Source organism: Hyla sarda, chromosome 4 (genome assembly GCF_029499605.1).
Source record: "Hyla sarda isolate aHylSar1 chromosome 4, aHylSar1.hap1, whole genome shotgun sequence".
In the NCBI taxonomy this organism is placed as follows: domain Eukaryota; kingdom Metazoa; phylum Chordata; class Amphibia; order Anura; family Hylidae; genus Hyla; species Hyla sarda.
Window position 1 is genome coordinate 34180357 of NC_079192.1, and position 15158 is coordinate 34195514.

Here is a 15158-nt window from a genome sequence, read left to right on the forward strand (position 1 = left end):
AAAAAAATTAAATAAATAAATATTCTTAAAAATAAAATTAGAGAAATAATTTAAAAAAAATGACAAACTTTTGTTAAATTTCCCGGATTTAGCATACAGGACAACTGATGAGTAATAACCGTGTATATATATATATGTTGCGTTTTTATTGTGTCGATCAGATGCCGCTGTCGCCGTTACGCCCCATTCCCACCGGGCAGGAAATACGGATGGATATATGTCCGACATGATGTGACTTTTCGTAGTCTCTTATGACCACCGACTGTAGGAGCGAAACCCAAAAAAATCCCTATGTGATGTCCTGTACTAATCACACATGTAAATATACTAGCCTCATAATGTGCTCCTGTCTCTTTAAGAGCTGTGAAGATGGGGGGGGTGGGGTTGGGGTAGAGAGAGGGGGGGTCTCAGTGAGAGGTTGAGTTTGGAAGCTGAGGGATTTAGCAGTAGAGAAGAGAGAAGTCACAGAGAGCGCTGGAATGCAGCACTGACAATTTGGGGTGAGTCCTATATAAAATGGGGCGACTTATTATTACAATATAAGGGGTTAACTAAGTGGGGGGGGGGGGTATTACTCTATAAACCCATAGGGTGGGGGGGTAGATGCCAGCGTGGCTATTTTTTTATTTTTTTTTTTGCAACCCACACCCCTAGGATTGGGATGGATATTTTTGAGGAACGCTAACCAGGACCAGATGTGCTGGAGGAGGTGCGATGCTCTGCAGAGGGGACCAGTGTGTGGCACTGTGGGATATATAATGCAATGCTCTGCAGGGGGCGACACTAACACTAGGGGCAGAATTGTATTATATCACCCGGGCTTCTATGGGGTCTTATTATGGTATTTGGATGTCGCTTATCCCGCCATAAAGAAGTAAAAAGATGGAAAAAGTAATAACGGTGTCTGATAGTAAACATTTTGGATAATATACCGGAGTATCGACTGAACCGGTGTTTCCCAATAAGTGTGCCTCCAGCTGTTGCAAAACTACAACTCCCAGTATGCCTGGATAGCCTTAGTATTGGCTAAACCAGTGTTTACCAACCAGGGTGCCTCCAGCTGTGGCAAAACTACAACTCCCAGCATGCCCGGACAGCCTTAGTATTTACTAAACCAGTGTTTCCCAACCAGGGTGCCTCCAGCTGTGGCAAAACTACAACACCCAGTATGCCTGGACAGCTTTAGTATTGACTAAATCGGTGTTTTCCAACAGGGTGCCTCCAGCTGTTGCAAAAATACAACACCCAGCGTGCATGGAGAGCTTTAGTATTGACTAAACCAGTATTTCCCAACCAGGGTGCCTCCAGCTGTTGCACAACTACAACTCCCAGCATGCCCGGTCAGCCTTAGTATTGACTAAACCAGTGTTTCCCAACCAGGGTGCCTCCAGCTGTTGCAAAAATACAACACCCAGAGTGCATGGACAGCTTTAGTATTGACTAAACCAGTGTTTCCCAACCAGGGTGTCTCCAGCTGTTGCACAACTACAACTCCCAGCAGAACCCAGACAGCCTTAGTATGGAATAAACCAGTGTTTCCCAACCAGGGTGCCTCCAGCTGTTGCAAAACTACAACTTCCAGCATTCTGGGAGTTGCAGTTTTGAAACAGCTGGAGGCGCCCTGGTTGGGAAACACTGAACTGAACCATAGAGGCTGACAATCTATTCGCTCGCCATTGTTTACAGGCGACGTCGAGTGAGTTTAGGAATTCCTGGGATACTCCGGGGACCGAAAAGAAACAGTATTAGGGATTACAAATTCCAGATTTTTCTGTAGGGCTCATGTGGACCCACCCAGACCTGAGGTTGTAGCGATGTAGCAGAGCTGAATTTGCGCAATTTTTAAAGGGTCCTCAAATTTGAAATGAAGTAGTAAGTTTGCCTGCAGATAAGACATGGTGCCAAGTGACAAACCCAACTCTGCTACATGTAGGTGTTTTCCAGCGCAGTTTTGGAGGGTTAAACTTTGGGTGTGTGTACAGATTTGTCGTTTTCAGGGAAGGGGTGTCAGGCCGGGGCTGGAAATAAGGGTTTTTCACAACAAATCCAATATACAGTCATTTCGGCAGCGGATGTAACAAGTACATTACGGGCCAGACTGTAGTTTACACAAAACTAGATTACGTTATACAAATGTCGACGAGTTCGCCATGGTTTCATTACACATATTACCGCCAGTAGGGACGTCGTTTTAACGCAACTTAGCACGTGACCAACTCAGCTCTGCTACATCTGTAAACTGGAACTTTGTAAAAGTTTTCTGGCTGGGGGAGGGGGCAGCATTGAGGATAAGTATATATAGCGGTTGCTTCAGGGTCTTGGACATTTCCGCCACATGAGGCAGAAAACTGGAATCTTATTAAATTTTCCGCAAGACTTGCAGGAGGCCTCGTCCTCACATCTTATGTCTTTAACCCAGTGTTTCCCAACCAGGGTGCCTCCAGCTGTTGCAAAACTACAATTTCCAGCATGCTGGGAGTTGTAGTTTTGCAACAGCTGGAGGCACACTGGTTGGGAAACACTAGACTAAATCATATAGGGGGAGATTTATCAAAACCTGTCCAGAGGAAAAGTTGCTGAGTTGCCCATAGCAACCAATCAGATCGCTTCTTTCATTTTGCAGAGGCCTTGTTAAAAATTAAAGTAGCGATCTGATTGGTTGCTATGGGCAACTCAGCAACTTTTCCTCTGGACAGGTTTTGATAAATCTCCCCCATAGTATTTAAGGGTGGACTGACTATACAGGCTGTAGGGCAGTGTCCATGGCTAATAGGGGCCCGAAACCTCTATGTCATAGCGTGAAATCTGTGCCGAAACCCCCCCCCACACACACACACCCATCGTTAATTGCTTAACTGTAAGGATGGTATTGGGCAGGTGATGGGCAGTGCCTGGTTTCCCCCACACATGATGCTGCCCCCACCATGATCACTGTAGGGATGGTATTGGGCAGGTGATGGGCAGTACCTGGTTTCCTCCAGACATGATGCTGCCCCCACCATGATCACTGTAGGGATGGTATTGGGCAGGTGATGGGCAGTGCCTGGTTTCCTCCAGACATGATGCTGCCCCCACCATGATCACTGTAGGGATGGTATTGGGCAGGTGATGGGCAGTGCCTGGTTTCCTCCAGACATGATGCTGCCTCCACCATGATCACTGTAGGGATGGTATTGGGCAGGTGATGGGCAGTGCCTGGTTTCCTCCAGACATGATGCTGCCCCCACCATGATCACTGTAGGGATGGTATTGGGCAGGTGATGGGCAGTGCCTGGTATCCCCCAGACATGATGCTGCCCCCACCATGATCACTGTAGGGATGATATTGGGCAGGTGATGGGCAGTGCCTGGTTTCCTCCAGACATGATGCTGCCCCCACCATGATTACTGTAGGGATGGTATTGGGCAGGTGATGGGCAGTACCTGGTTTCCTCCAGACATGATGCTGCCCCCACCATGATCACTGTAGGGATGGTATTGGGCAGGTGATGGGCAGTGCCTGGTTTCCTCCAGACATGATGCTGCCCCCACCATGATCACTGTAGGGATGGTATTAGGCAGATGATGGGCAGTACCTGGTTTCCTCCAGACATGATGCTGCCCCCACCATGATCACTGTAGGGATGGTATTGGGCAGGTGATGGGCAGTGCCTGGTTTCCCCCAGACATGATGCTGACCCCACCATGATCACTGTAGGGATGGTATTGGGCAGGTGATGGGCAGTGCCTGGTCTCCCCCAGACATGATGCTGCCCCCACCATGATCACTGTAGGGATGGTATTGGGCAGGTGATGGGCAGTGCCTGGTATCCCCCAGACATGATGCTGCCCCCACCATGATCACTGTAGGGATGATATTGGGCAGGTGATGGGCAGTGCCTGGTTTCCTCCAGACATGATGCTGCCCCCACCATGATTACTGTAGGGATGGTATTGGGCAGGTGATGGGCAGTACCTGGTTTCCTCCAGACATGATGCTGCCCCCACCATGATCACTGTAGGGATGGTATTGGGCAGGTGATGGGCAGTGCCTGGTTTCCTCCAGACATGATGCTGCCCCCACCATGATCACTGTAGGGATGGTATTGGGCAGGTGATGGGCAGTGCCTGGTTTCCCCCATACATGATGCTGCCCCCACCATGATCACTGTAGGGATGATATTGGGCAGGTGATGGGCAGTGCCTGGTTTCCTCCAGACATGATGATGCCCCCACCATGATCACTGTAGAGATGGTATTGGGCAGGTGATGGGCAGTGCCTGGTTTCCTCCAGACATGATGATGCCCCCACCATGATCACTGTAGAGATGGTATTGGGCAGGTGATGGGCAGTGCCTGGTTTCCTCCAGACATGATGCTGCCCCCACCATGATCACTGTAGGGATGATATTGGGCAGGTGATGGGCAGTGCCTGGTTTCCTCCAGACATGATGCTGCCTCCACCATGATCACTGTAGGGATGGTATTGGGCAGGTGATGAGTAGTTCCTGGTTTCCTCCAGACATGATGCTGCCCCCACCATGATCACTGTAGGGATGGTATTGGGCAGGTGATGGGCAGTGCCTGGTTTCCTCCAGACATGATGCTGCCCCCACCATGATCACTGTAGGGATGGTATTGGGCAGGTGATGGGCAGTGCCTGGTTTCCTCCAGACATAATGCTACCCCCACCATGATCACTGTAGGGATGGTATTGGGCAGGTGATGGGCAGTGCCTGGTTTCCTCCAGACATGATGCTGCCCCCACCATGATCACTGTAGGGATGGTATTGGGCAGGTGATGGGCAGTGCCTGGTTTCCCCCAGACATGATGCTGCCCCCACCATGATCACTGTAGGGATGGTATTGGGCAGGTGATGGGCAGTACCTGGTTTCCTCCAGACATGATGCTGCCTCCACCATGATCATTGTAGGGATGGTATTGGGCAGGTGATGGGCAGTGCCTGGTTTCCTCCAGACATGATGCTGCCTCCACCATGATCACTGTAGGGATGGTATTGGGCAGGTGATGGGCAGTGCCTGGTTTCCTCCAGACATGATGCTGCCTCCACCATGATCACTGTAGGGATGGTATTGGGCAGGTGATGGGCAGTACCTGGTTTCCTCCAGACATGATGCTGCCCCCACCATGATCACTGTAGGGATGGTATTGGGCAGGTGATGGGCAGTACCTGGTTTCCTCCAGACATGATGCTGCTCCCACCATGATCACTGTAGGGATGGTATTGGGCAGGTGATGGGCAGTGCCTGGTTTCCCCCACACATGATGCTGCCCCCACCATGATCACTGTAGGGATTGTATTGGGCAGGTGATGGGCAGTGCCTGGTTTCCTCCAGACATGATGCTGCCCCCACCATGATCACTGTAGGGATGGGATTGGGCAGGTGATGGACAGTGCCTGGTTTCCTCCCGACATGATGCTGCCCCCACCATGATCACTGTAGGGATGGTATTGGGCAGGTGATGGGCAGTGCCTGGTTTCCCCCAGACATGATGCTGCCCCCACCATGATCACTGTAGGGATGATATTGGGCAGGTGATGGGCAGTGCCTGGTTTCCTCCAGACATGATGCTGCCCCCACCATGATTACTGTAGGGATGGTATTGGGCAGGTGATGGGCAGTGCCTGGTTTCCCCCATACATGATGCTGCCCCCACCATGATCACTGTAGGGATGATATTGGGCAGGTGATGGGCAGTGCCTGGTTTCCTCCAGACATGATGATGCCCCCACCATGATCACTGTAGAGATGGTATTGGGCAGGTGATGGGCAGTGCCTTGTTTCCTCCAGACATGATGCTGCCTCCACCATGATCAATGTAGGGATGGTATTGGGCAGGTGATGGGCAGTGCCTGGTTTCCCCCAGACATGATGCTGCACCCACCATGATCACTGTAGGGATGATATTGGGCAGGTGATGGGCAGTGCCTGGTTTCCTCCAGACATGATGATGCCCCCACCATGATCACTGTAGAGATGGTATTGGGCAGGTGATGGGCAGTGCCTGGTTTCCTCCAGACATGATGCTGCCCCCACCATGATCACTGTAGGGATGATATTGGGCAGGTGATGGGCAGTGCCTGGTTTCCTCCAGACATGATGCTGCCTCCACCATGATCACTGTAGGGATGGTATTGGGCAGGTGATGAGTAGTTCCTGGTTTCCTCCAGACATGATGCTGCCCCCACCATGATCACTGTAGGGATGGTATTGGGCAGGTGATGGGCAGTGCCTGGTTTCCTCCAGACATGATGCTGCCCCCACCATGATCACTGTAGGGATGGTATTGGGCAGGTGATGGGCAGTGCCTGGTTTCCTCCAGACATAATGCTGCCCCCACCATGATCACTGTAGGGATGGTATTGGGCAGGTGATGGGCAGTGCCTGGTTTCCTCCAGACATGATGCTGCCCCCACCATGATCACTGTAGGGATGGTATTGGGCAGGTGATGGGCAGTGCCTGGTTTCCCCCAGACATGATGCTGCCCCCACCATGATCACTGTAGGGATGGTATTGGGCAGGTGATGGGCAGTACCTGGTTTCCTCCAGACATGATGCTGCCCCCCACCATGATCACTGTAGGGATGGTATTGGGCAGGTGATGGGCAGTGCCTGGTTTCCTCCAGACATGATGCTGCCTCCACCATGATCACTGTAGGGATGGTATTGGGCAGGTGATGGGCAGTGCCTGGTTTCCCCCAGACATGATGCTGCCCCCCACCATGATCACAGTAGGGATGGAATTGGGCAGGTGATGGGCAGTGCCTGGTTTCCCCCAGACATGATGCTGCCTCCACCATGATCATTGTAGGGATGGTATTGGGCAGGTGATGGGCAGTGCCTGGTTTCCTCCAGACATGATGCTGCCTCCACCATGATCACTGTAGGGATGGTATTGGGCAGGTGATGGGCAGTGCCTGGTTTCCTCCAGACATGATGCTGCCTCCACCATGATCACTGTAGGGATGGTATTGGGCAGGTGATGGGCAGTACCTGGTTTCCTCCAGACATGATGCTGCCCCCACCATGATCACTGTAGGGATGGTATTGGGCAGGTGATGGGCAGTACCTGGTTTCCTCCAGACATGATGCTGCTCCCACCATGATCACTGTAGGGATGGTATTGGGCAGGTGATGGGCAGTGCCTGGTTTCCCCCACACATGATGCTGCCCCCACCATGATCACTGTAGGGATGGTATTGGGCAGGTGATGGGCAGTGCCTGGTTTCCTCCAGACATGATGCTGCCCCCACCATGATCACTGTAGGGATGGGATTGGGCAGGTGATGGACAGTGCCTGGTTTCCTCCCGACATGATGCTGCCCCCACCATGATCACTGTAGGGATGGTATTGGGCAGGTGATGGGCAGTGCCTGGTTTCCCCCAGACATGATGCTGCCCCCACCATGATCACTGTAGGGATGGTATTGGGCAGGTGAAGGGCAGTACCTGGTTTCCTCCAGACATGATGCTGCCCCCACCATGATCACTGTAGGGACGGTATTGGGCAGGTGATGGCCAGTGCCTGGTTTCCCCCAGACATGATGCTGCCCCCACCATGATCACTGTAGGGATGGTATTGGGCAGGTGATGGGCACTGCCTGGTTTTCCCCAGACATGAGGCTGCCCCCACCGTGATCACTGTAGGGATGGTATTGGGAGGTGATGGGCAGTGCCTGGTTTCCCCCAGACATGATGCTGCCCCCACCATGATCACTGTAGGGATGGTATTGGGCAGGTGATGGGCAGTGCCTGGTTTCCCCCAGACATGAGGCTGCCCCCACTGTGATCACTGTAGGGATGGTATTGGGCAGGTGATGGGCAGTGCCTGGTTTCCCCCAGACATGATGCTGCCCCCACCATGATCACTGTAGGGATGGTATTAGGCAGATGATGGGCAGTACCTGGTTTCCTCCAGACATGATGCTGCCCCCACCATGATCACTGTAGGGATGGTATTGGGCAGGTGATGGGCAGTGCCTGGTTTCCTCCAGACATGATGCTGACCCCACCATGATCACTGTAGGGATGGTATTGGGCAGGTGACGGGCAGTGCCTGGTTTCCCCCAGACATGATGCTGCCCCCACCATGATCACTGTAGGGATGGTATTGGACAGGTGATGGGCAGTGCCTGGTTTCCCCCAGACATGATGCTGCCCCCACCATGATCACTGTAGGGATGGTATTGGGCAGGTGATGGGCAGTGCCTGGTTTCCCCCAGACATGATGCTGCACCCACCATGATCACTGTAGGGATGGTATTGGGTAGGTGATGGGCAGTGCCTGGTTTCCCCCAGACATGATGCTGCGCCCACCATGATCACTGTAGGGATGGTATTGGGCAGGTGATGGGCAGTGCCTGGTTTCCTCCAGACATGATGCTGACCCCACCATGATCACTGTAGGGATGGTATTGGGTAGGTGATGGGCAGTGCCTGGTTTCCCCCAGACATGATGCTGCCCCCACCATGTTCACTGTAGGGATGGTATTGGGCAGGTGATGGGCAGTGCCTGGTTTCCTCCAGACATGATGCTGCCCCCACCATGATCACTGTAGGGATGGTATTGGGTAGGTGATGGGCAGTGCCTGGTTTCCCCCAGACATGATGCTGCCCCCACCATGATCACTGTAGGGATGGTATTGGGCAGGTGATGGGCAGTGCCTGGTTTCCTCCAGACATGATGCTGCCCCCACCATGATCACTGTAGGGATGGTATTGGGCAGGTGATGGGCAGTGCCTGGTTTCCCCCAGACATGATGCTGCGCCCACCATGATCACTGTAGGGATGGTATTGGGTAGGTGATGGGCAGTGCCTGGTTTCTCCAGACATGACGTTTATAATTGAGGCCAAAAAGTCCAACCTTGGTTTCGTTAGCCCAGAGAATCTTGGTTCTCACAATCTAAGAGTCCTTTAGATGCTTTTTTTTTTTTTTTGCAAACTCCAGGCAGCTTTCAGGTGTCTTTACTGAAAAGAGGCTTCTTTCTGGTCATTCTGCCAAAACGCTGATGGTTGATCTTCTGGAAGTTTCTTCCATCTTCCCACCAGGTCTTTGGAGCTCAGCCAGAGTGATCATTTGGGTTCTTGGCCCATCTCCTACGATTGCCAGAGTTAAATTTTAAGTATCATAGCAAAGGGTCTGAATACCTTTAGTTTTAAAGTTTTTAAACATCTTATTTTGACACAAGTGCAGAATGATGGGGGAAACTTTTTTTTTTTTTTTAATTAAGAAAAAGGCCTCAACATAACAAAAAGTGAAAGGGTCTGAAAACTTTACAAATGCATTGTATATCGGTTCTAAACACAATACATATAAACTGACGAAGGGCTGATTACATGTTACGTTGTGATTAGCTGTAATTCATAGTAACATAGTTCATAAGGTTGAAAAAAGACCAGAATCCATCAAGTTCAACCTATAACCCTAATGAGTCCCTACTGAGTTGATCCAGAGGAAGGTAAAAAACCCTCATACTAGAGATAAAAATTCCTTCCCGACTCCAAATATGGCATCAGAATAAATCCCTGGATCAACGTTCTGTCCCTATAATTCTAGTATACATAACCAGTGATGTTATTATTCTCCAAAAATGCATCAATGAGGGATGTTCATGAGGGAACCTGGCAGCAAATGTTTAATTTCGCTACATTGCCCCCACAGGAAGAATGAAGCATTACACAGTTCTCATTTAAATCAATGGACTATCCATGTAAATCGTCAATATATCTAGATGCTCATAGTATTTTGACAATAAGGTTTGGACGGATTCTTTAACCAGTGCCTATAAGGAAGGTTACGTCACAATAACTTTGGCTTTAGATGTACTCTGTTATTTTAGCTGATTTTACAGAAAAAAAATTTCCAAACTATAGAAAACTTTTAAATCCCAGAATGACTCAGTTTACCCAGTAGAGTCTTCAGAACTTACATAATGTTTTTATATTTATAATGTACGCCCATCTCACAGCCGGGACCCCACCTTCTGGTACGAGGTTGACTCATCTAGAGTAAAATGTGTCAACAAAACAGTCTCAACAGTGTCTAAATAATACCGCTATACAGTGCTTAATAATAATTAATAATGCCATACAGTGCCCTAATAATACCAACATGCTCTGTGTATATGAGGTTTTCAGTTATGCAGAGACATTTATTGCAAATAATGTGACGGCTACTAAAATGAATTATTGACACTGCATGTTATAATCTAGATATATAGGATAAGAAACATACACAAGCAGTCGGAAATATGCACATATGGATATTCTTGGCTGATGTACAAAAGATATATCTGCATTTTGGCAGCAAGATCAGTGTTCTCTATATTATGAGTATCTGTTATGTAAGATGTGGTCCTGAAAGACAAGTTGTAAGAATTACATAGAAATGTGACGATTACAGTACTATATACATAAACTGTGCAGTCAGAGAAGAGGATCAGGAGCCGGGTTACTGTAATAAGATGTTATAGGGTAATAAGAGGATCAGGAGCCGGGTTACTGTAATAAGATGTTATAGGGTAATAAGAGGATCAGGAGCCGGGTTACTGTAATAAGATGTTAAAGGGGAATAAGAGGATCAGGAGCCGGGTTACTGTATAAGATGTTATAGGGGTAATAAGAGGATCAGGAGCCGGGTTACTGTAATAAGATGTTATAGGGTAATAAGAGGATCAGGAGCCGGGTTACTGTAATAAGATGTTATATGGTAATAAGAGGATCAGGAGCCGGGTTACTGTAATAAGATGTTATAGGGTAATAAGAGGATCAGGAGCCGGGTCACTGTAATAAGATGTTATAGGGTAATAAGAGGATCAGGAGCCGGGTTACTGTAATAAGATGTTATAGGGGTAATAAGAGGATCAGGAGCCGGAATACTGTAATAAGATGTTATAGGGGTAATAAGAGGATCAGGAGCCGGGTTACTGTAATAAGATGTTATAGGGGTAATAAGAGGATCAGGAGCCGGGTTACTGTAATAAGATGTTATAGGGTAATAAGAGGATCAGGAGCCAGGTTAATGTAATAAGATGTTATAGGGGTAATAAGAGGATCAGGATCCGGGTTACTGTAATAAGATGTTATAGGGTAATAAGAGGATCAGGAGCCGGGTTACTGTAATAAGATGTTATAGGGTAATAAGAGGATCAGGAGCCGGAATACTGTAATAAGATGTTATAGGGGTAATAAGAGGATCAGGAGCCGGGTTACTGTAATAAGATGTTATAGGGGTAATAAGAGGATCAGGAGCCGGGTTACTGTAATAAGATGTTATAGGGTAATAAGAGGATCAGGAGCCAGGTTACTGTAATAAGATGTTATAGGGGTAATAAGAGGATCAGGATCCGGGTTACTGTAATAAGATGTTATAGGGTAATAAGAGGATCAGGAGCCGGGTTACTGTAATAAGATGTTATAGGGAAATAAGAGGATCAGGAGCCGGGTTACTGTAATAAGATGTTATAGGGTAATAAGAGGATCAGGAGCCGGGTTACTGTAATAAGGTGTTATAGGGTAATAAGAGGATCAGGAGCCGGGTTACTGTAATAAGATGTTATAGGGTAATAAGAGGATCTGGAGCCGGGTTACTGTAATAAGATGATATAGGGTAATAAGAGGATCAGGACCCGGGTTACTGTAATAAGATGTTATAGGGTAATAAGAGGATCAGGAGCCGGGTTACTGTAATAAGATGTTATAGGGTAATAAGAGGATCAGGAGCCGGGTTACTGTAATAAGATGTTATAGGGGTAATAATAGGATCAGGAGCCGGGTTACTGTAATAAGATGTTATAGGGGTAATAAGAGGATCAGGAGCCGGGTTACTGTAATAAGATGTTATAGGGTAATAAGAGGATCAGGAGCCGGGTTACTGTAATAAGATGTTATAGGGGTAATAAGAGGATCAGGAGCCGGGTTACTGTAATATGATGTTATAGGGTAATAAGAGGATCAGGAGCCGGGTTACTGTAATAAGATGTTATAGGGGTAATAAGAGGATCAGGAGCCGGGTTACTGTAATAAGATGTTATAGGGTAATAAGAGGATCAGGAGCCGGGTTATTGTAATAAGAGGATCTGGAGCCGGGTTACTGTAATAAGATGTTATAGGGTAATAAGAGGATCAGGAGCCGGGTTACTGTAATAAGATGTTATAGGGGTAATAAGAGGATCAGGAGCCGGGTTACTGTAATAAGATGTTATAGGGTAATAAGAGGATCAGGAGCCGGGTTATTGTAATAAGATGTTATAGGGTAATAAGAGGATCAGGAGCCGGGTTACTGTAATAACATGTTATAGGGTAATAAGAGGATCAGGAGCCAGGTTACTGTAATAAGATGTTATAGGGTAATAAGAGGATCAGGAGCCGGGTTACTGTAATAAGATGTTATAGGGGTAATAAGAGGATCAGGAGCCGGGTTACTGTAATAAGATGTTATAGGGTAATAAGAGGATCAGGAGCCAGGTTACTGTAATAAGATGTTATAGGGTAATAAGAGGATCAGGAGCCGGGTTACTGTAATAAGATGTTATAGGGTAATAAGAGGATCAGGAGCCGGGTTACTGTAATAAGATGTTATAGGGTAATAAGAGGATCAGGAGCCGGGTTACTGTAATAAGAGGTTATAGGGTAATAAGAGGATCAGGAGCCGGGTTACTGTAATAAGATGTTATAGGGTAATAAGAGGATCAGGAGCCGGGTTACTGTAATAAGATGTTACAGGGGTAATAAGAGGATCAGGAGCCGGGTTACTGTAATAAGAGGTTATAGGGTAATAAGAGGATCAGGAGCCGGGTTACTGTAATAAGATGTTACAGGGGTAATAAGAGGATCAGGAGCCAGGTTACTGTAATAAGGTGTTACAGGATAGTTCGGGAGAATAAGATGGATGCTCTATGCAGATCCCCCTATAGGATTCAGGTAGGAGAACACATTTGGGTGTGAGTACATCTGGAAAACAGATGTTGAGTTGACTCCCATAGTCTGGGCCCTCCGCCCTGTCCTGGGTGAAATGTGAAGCTGAGAAGTGAGGGAGAAATGTAGGATCAGTGCAGGGACAGACGAGAACTTGGTTGGAATCAGTAAAGAAAACATAGTAAGAGGAAATAAGATAGGGGAAGCCAGAGACAGATTTGGTGGAGAATTCGGGAGGTTTAGGAAAAAAGGAAAATAATGTAGGGGAATAAAATAATTCAATAAAGGATTTAAGACAGCGGTATCCAAACTGTAGCCCTCCGCATGTTGCAAAACTACAACTCCCAGCATGCCTGGACAGCCAACGGCTGTCCGGGCATGCTGGGAGTTGTAGTTTTGCAACATCCATAGGGCCATCGTTTGGAGACCACTGATTTAAGGGGTTGTCTAAAATGTGTTGTCCTTGGTAGGATTTTAACCCAGGACTCTTACCTGGTCACTACTGTTTGATGGTGGCCATAAACCTAAAGGGGCATTTGGGGGCCTTTTAATAGTTAATATGGACAAAAGCCCTACAACCAAGATGTGTCACAACGACTACAAGTTATGCATTATATGGCTGATATGTGGGTATTGTGGTGGCATTATTTTGTGCACTGTATGGCAGTATTATTTGGACACTGTAAAGGGGCTCCAATAGAACTCGATCTGGCCCTGTCAAGACCATAAATACCATAGACGTACCCTCTATGGCTGCTCTGGGGCCCTTGGAGAGAGAGAGGGGGAGATTTATCAAAAGGAAGAGTTGCCCAGTTGCCCATAGCAACCAATCAGATTGCTTCTTTCATTTTGCAGAGGCCTTGTTAAAAATGAAAGTAGCGATCTGATTGGTTGCTATGGGCAACTGGACAACTTTTCCTTTGCACAGGTTTTGATAAATCTCCCCCAGAGGCTCCACTTTGGCATATCAGTCACATTCTGTTTGGGAGACTTAGGACTGCATGTCGATCCTTTTCTTTTTTTTTTATCATAGGCGCAATGTTCTGCAGGTCTCTCAGCAGTTGTAGGTACCTGTGTGAAGTTGGCACCCCATGTACGCAAAAGATTAATATAAATGGACCATTCGTTTGTGCCGCAAAAATGAGCGCTTGTGCCGGTTCGGTTCTGGAGATATTGCGCGTTAGATTTTTATGAAGCCCCGCCCACTTTCCACCCCATGTTCTTACATTTTAAAAACAAATACACCATTCGTTTGTGCCGTAAAAATGAACGTTTGTGCCGCTTTGGTTTCCGAGATATTGTGCGCACGATATGCTGAAGCCCCGCCCACATTCCACCCCATGTTCTTAAATTTTAAAAACAAATACACCAATCGTTTGTGCTGCGTTTGTGCCGCAAAAATGACCGTTGGTGCCACTTTGGTTTCCGAGATATTGTGCGCACGATATGCTGAAGCCACGCCCACTTTCCAGCCCATGTTGTAAAATTTTAAAAACAAATACACCATTTGTTTGTGCTGCATTTGTGCCTCAAAAATAAACGTTTTTGCCACTTTGGTTTCCGAGATATTGTGCGTTAGATTTGCTGATAACCCGCCCACTTTCCACCCCATGCTCTTAATTTGTAAAAACAAATACACCATTCGTTTGTGCTGGTTTGTGTCGCAAAAATGAGAGTTTGTAACGCTTTGGTTTCCGAGATATTGCGTGCTAGATTCGCTGATACCCCATCCAGACAAGGATTAACGTTGCACCAAAAAATGTAGTAGTCATCAGAGAAGTTAATTAAGCATTAAGGGATTAACGTAGCATTATATGGTTTATTATGGCATACACAGGGTTATTACTTCATACGCCGTGACCGGTCAGTGATGAGAAGAGGTTATACCTGGCAGAGGTGGTTATGTCTGTATGTGCATCTCTGCTACCTGAGATGTAACTCCACCTCCAGCAATGTTATAGGGACGTCATAGGGATATCATAGGGATGTCATAGGGACGTCATAGGGACATCATAGGGATGTCATAGGGACATCATAGGGATGTCATAGGGACGTCATAGGGACATCATAGGGTCGTCATAGGGATGTCATAGGGACGTCATAGGGACATCATAGGGATGTCATAGGGACATCATAGGGATGTCATAGGAACGTCATAGGGACATCATAGGGACGTCATAGGGACGTCATAGGGACGTCATAGGGATGTCATAGGGACGTCATAGGGACATCATAGGG

At 47.6% G+C, this 15158-nt stretch overlaps 1 protein-coding gene across 3 annotated transcripts in view; it reads left to right on the top strand.

Moving 5' to 3' along the window:
• Positions 1-436: 436 nt before the first annotated feature.
• The window catches only part of KANK2 (KN motif and ankyrin repeat domains 2), a 99960-nt gene continuing 85238 nt past the window's right edge, over positions 437-15158 (top strand). For 2 of the 3 annotated variants that reach the window (XM_056570475.1, XM_056570482.1), the window contains exon 1: positions 13861-13969. The gene's annotated coding sequence lies outside the window, so the exon portion shown is untranslated. Of the gene's footprint in view, positions 501-13860; positions 13970-15158 lie in introns of those variants that run through there. The other variant, XM_056570476.1, reaches the window with a different exon arrangement.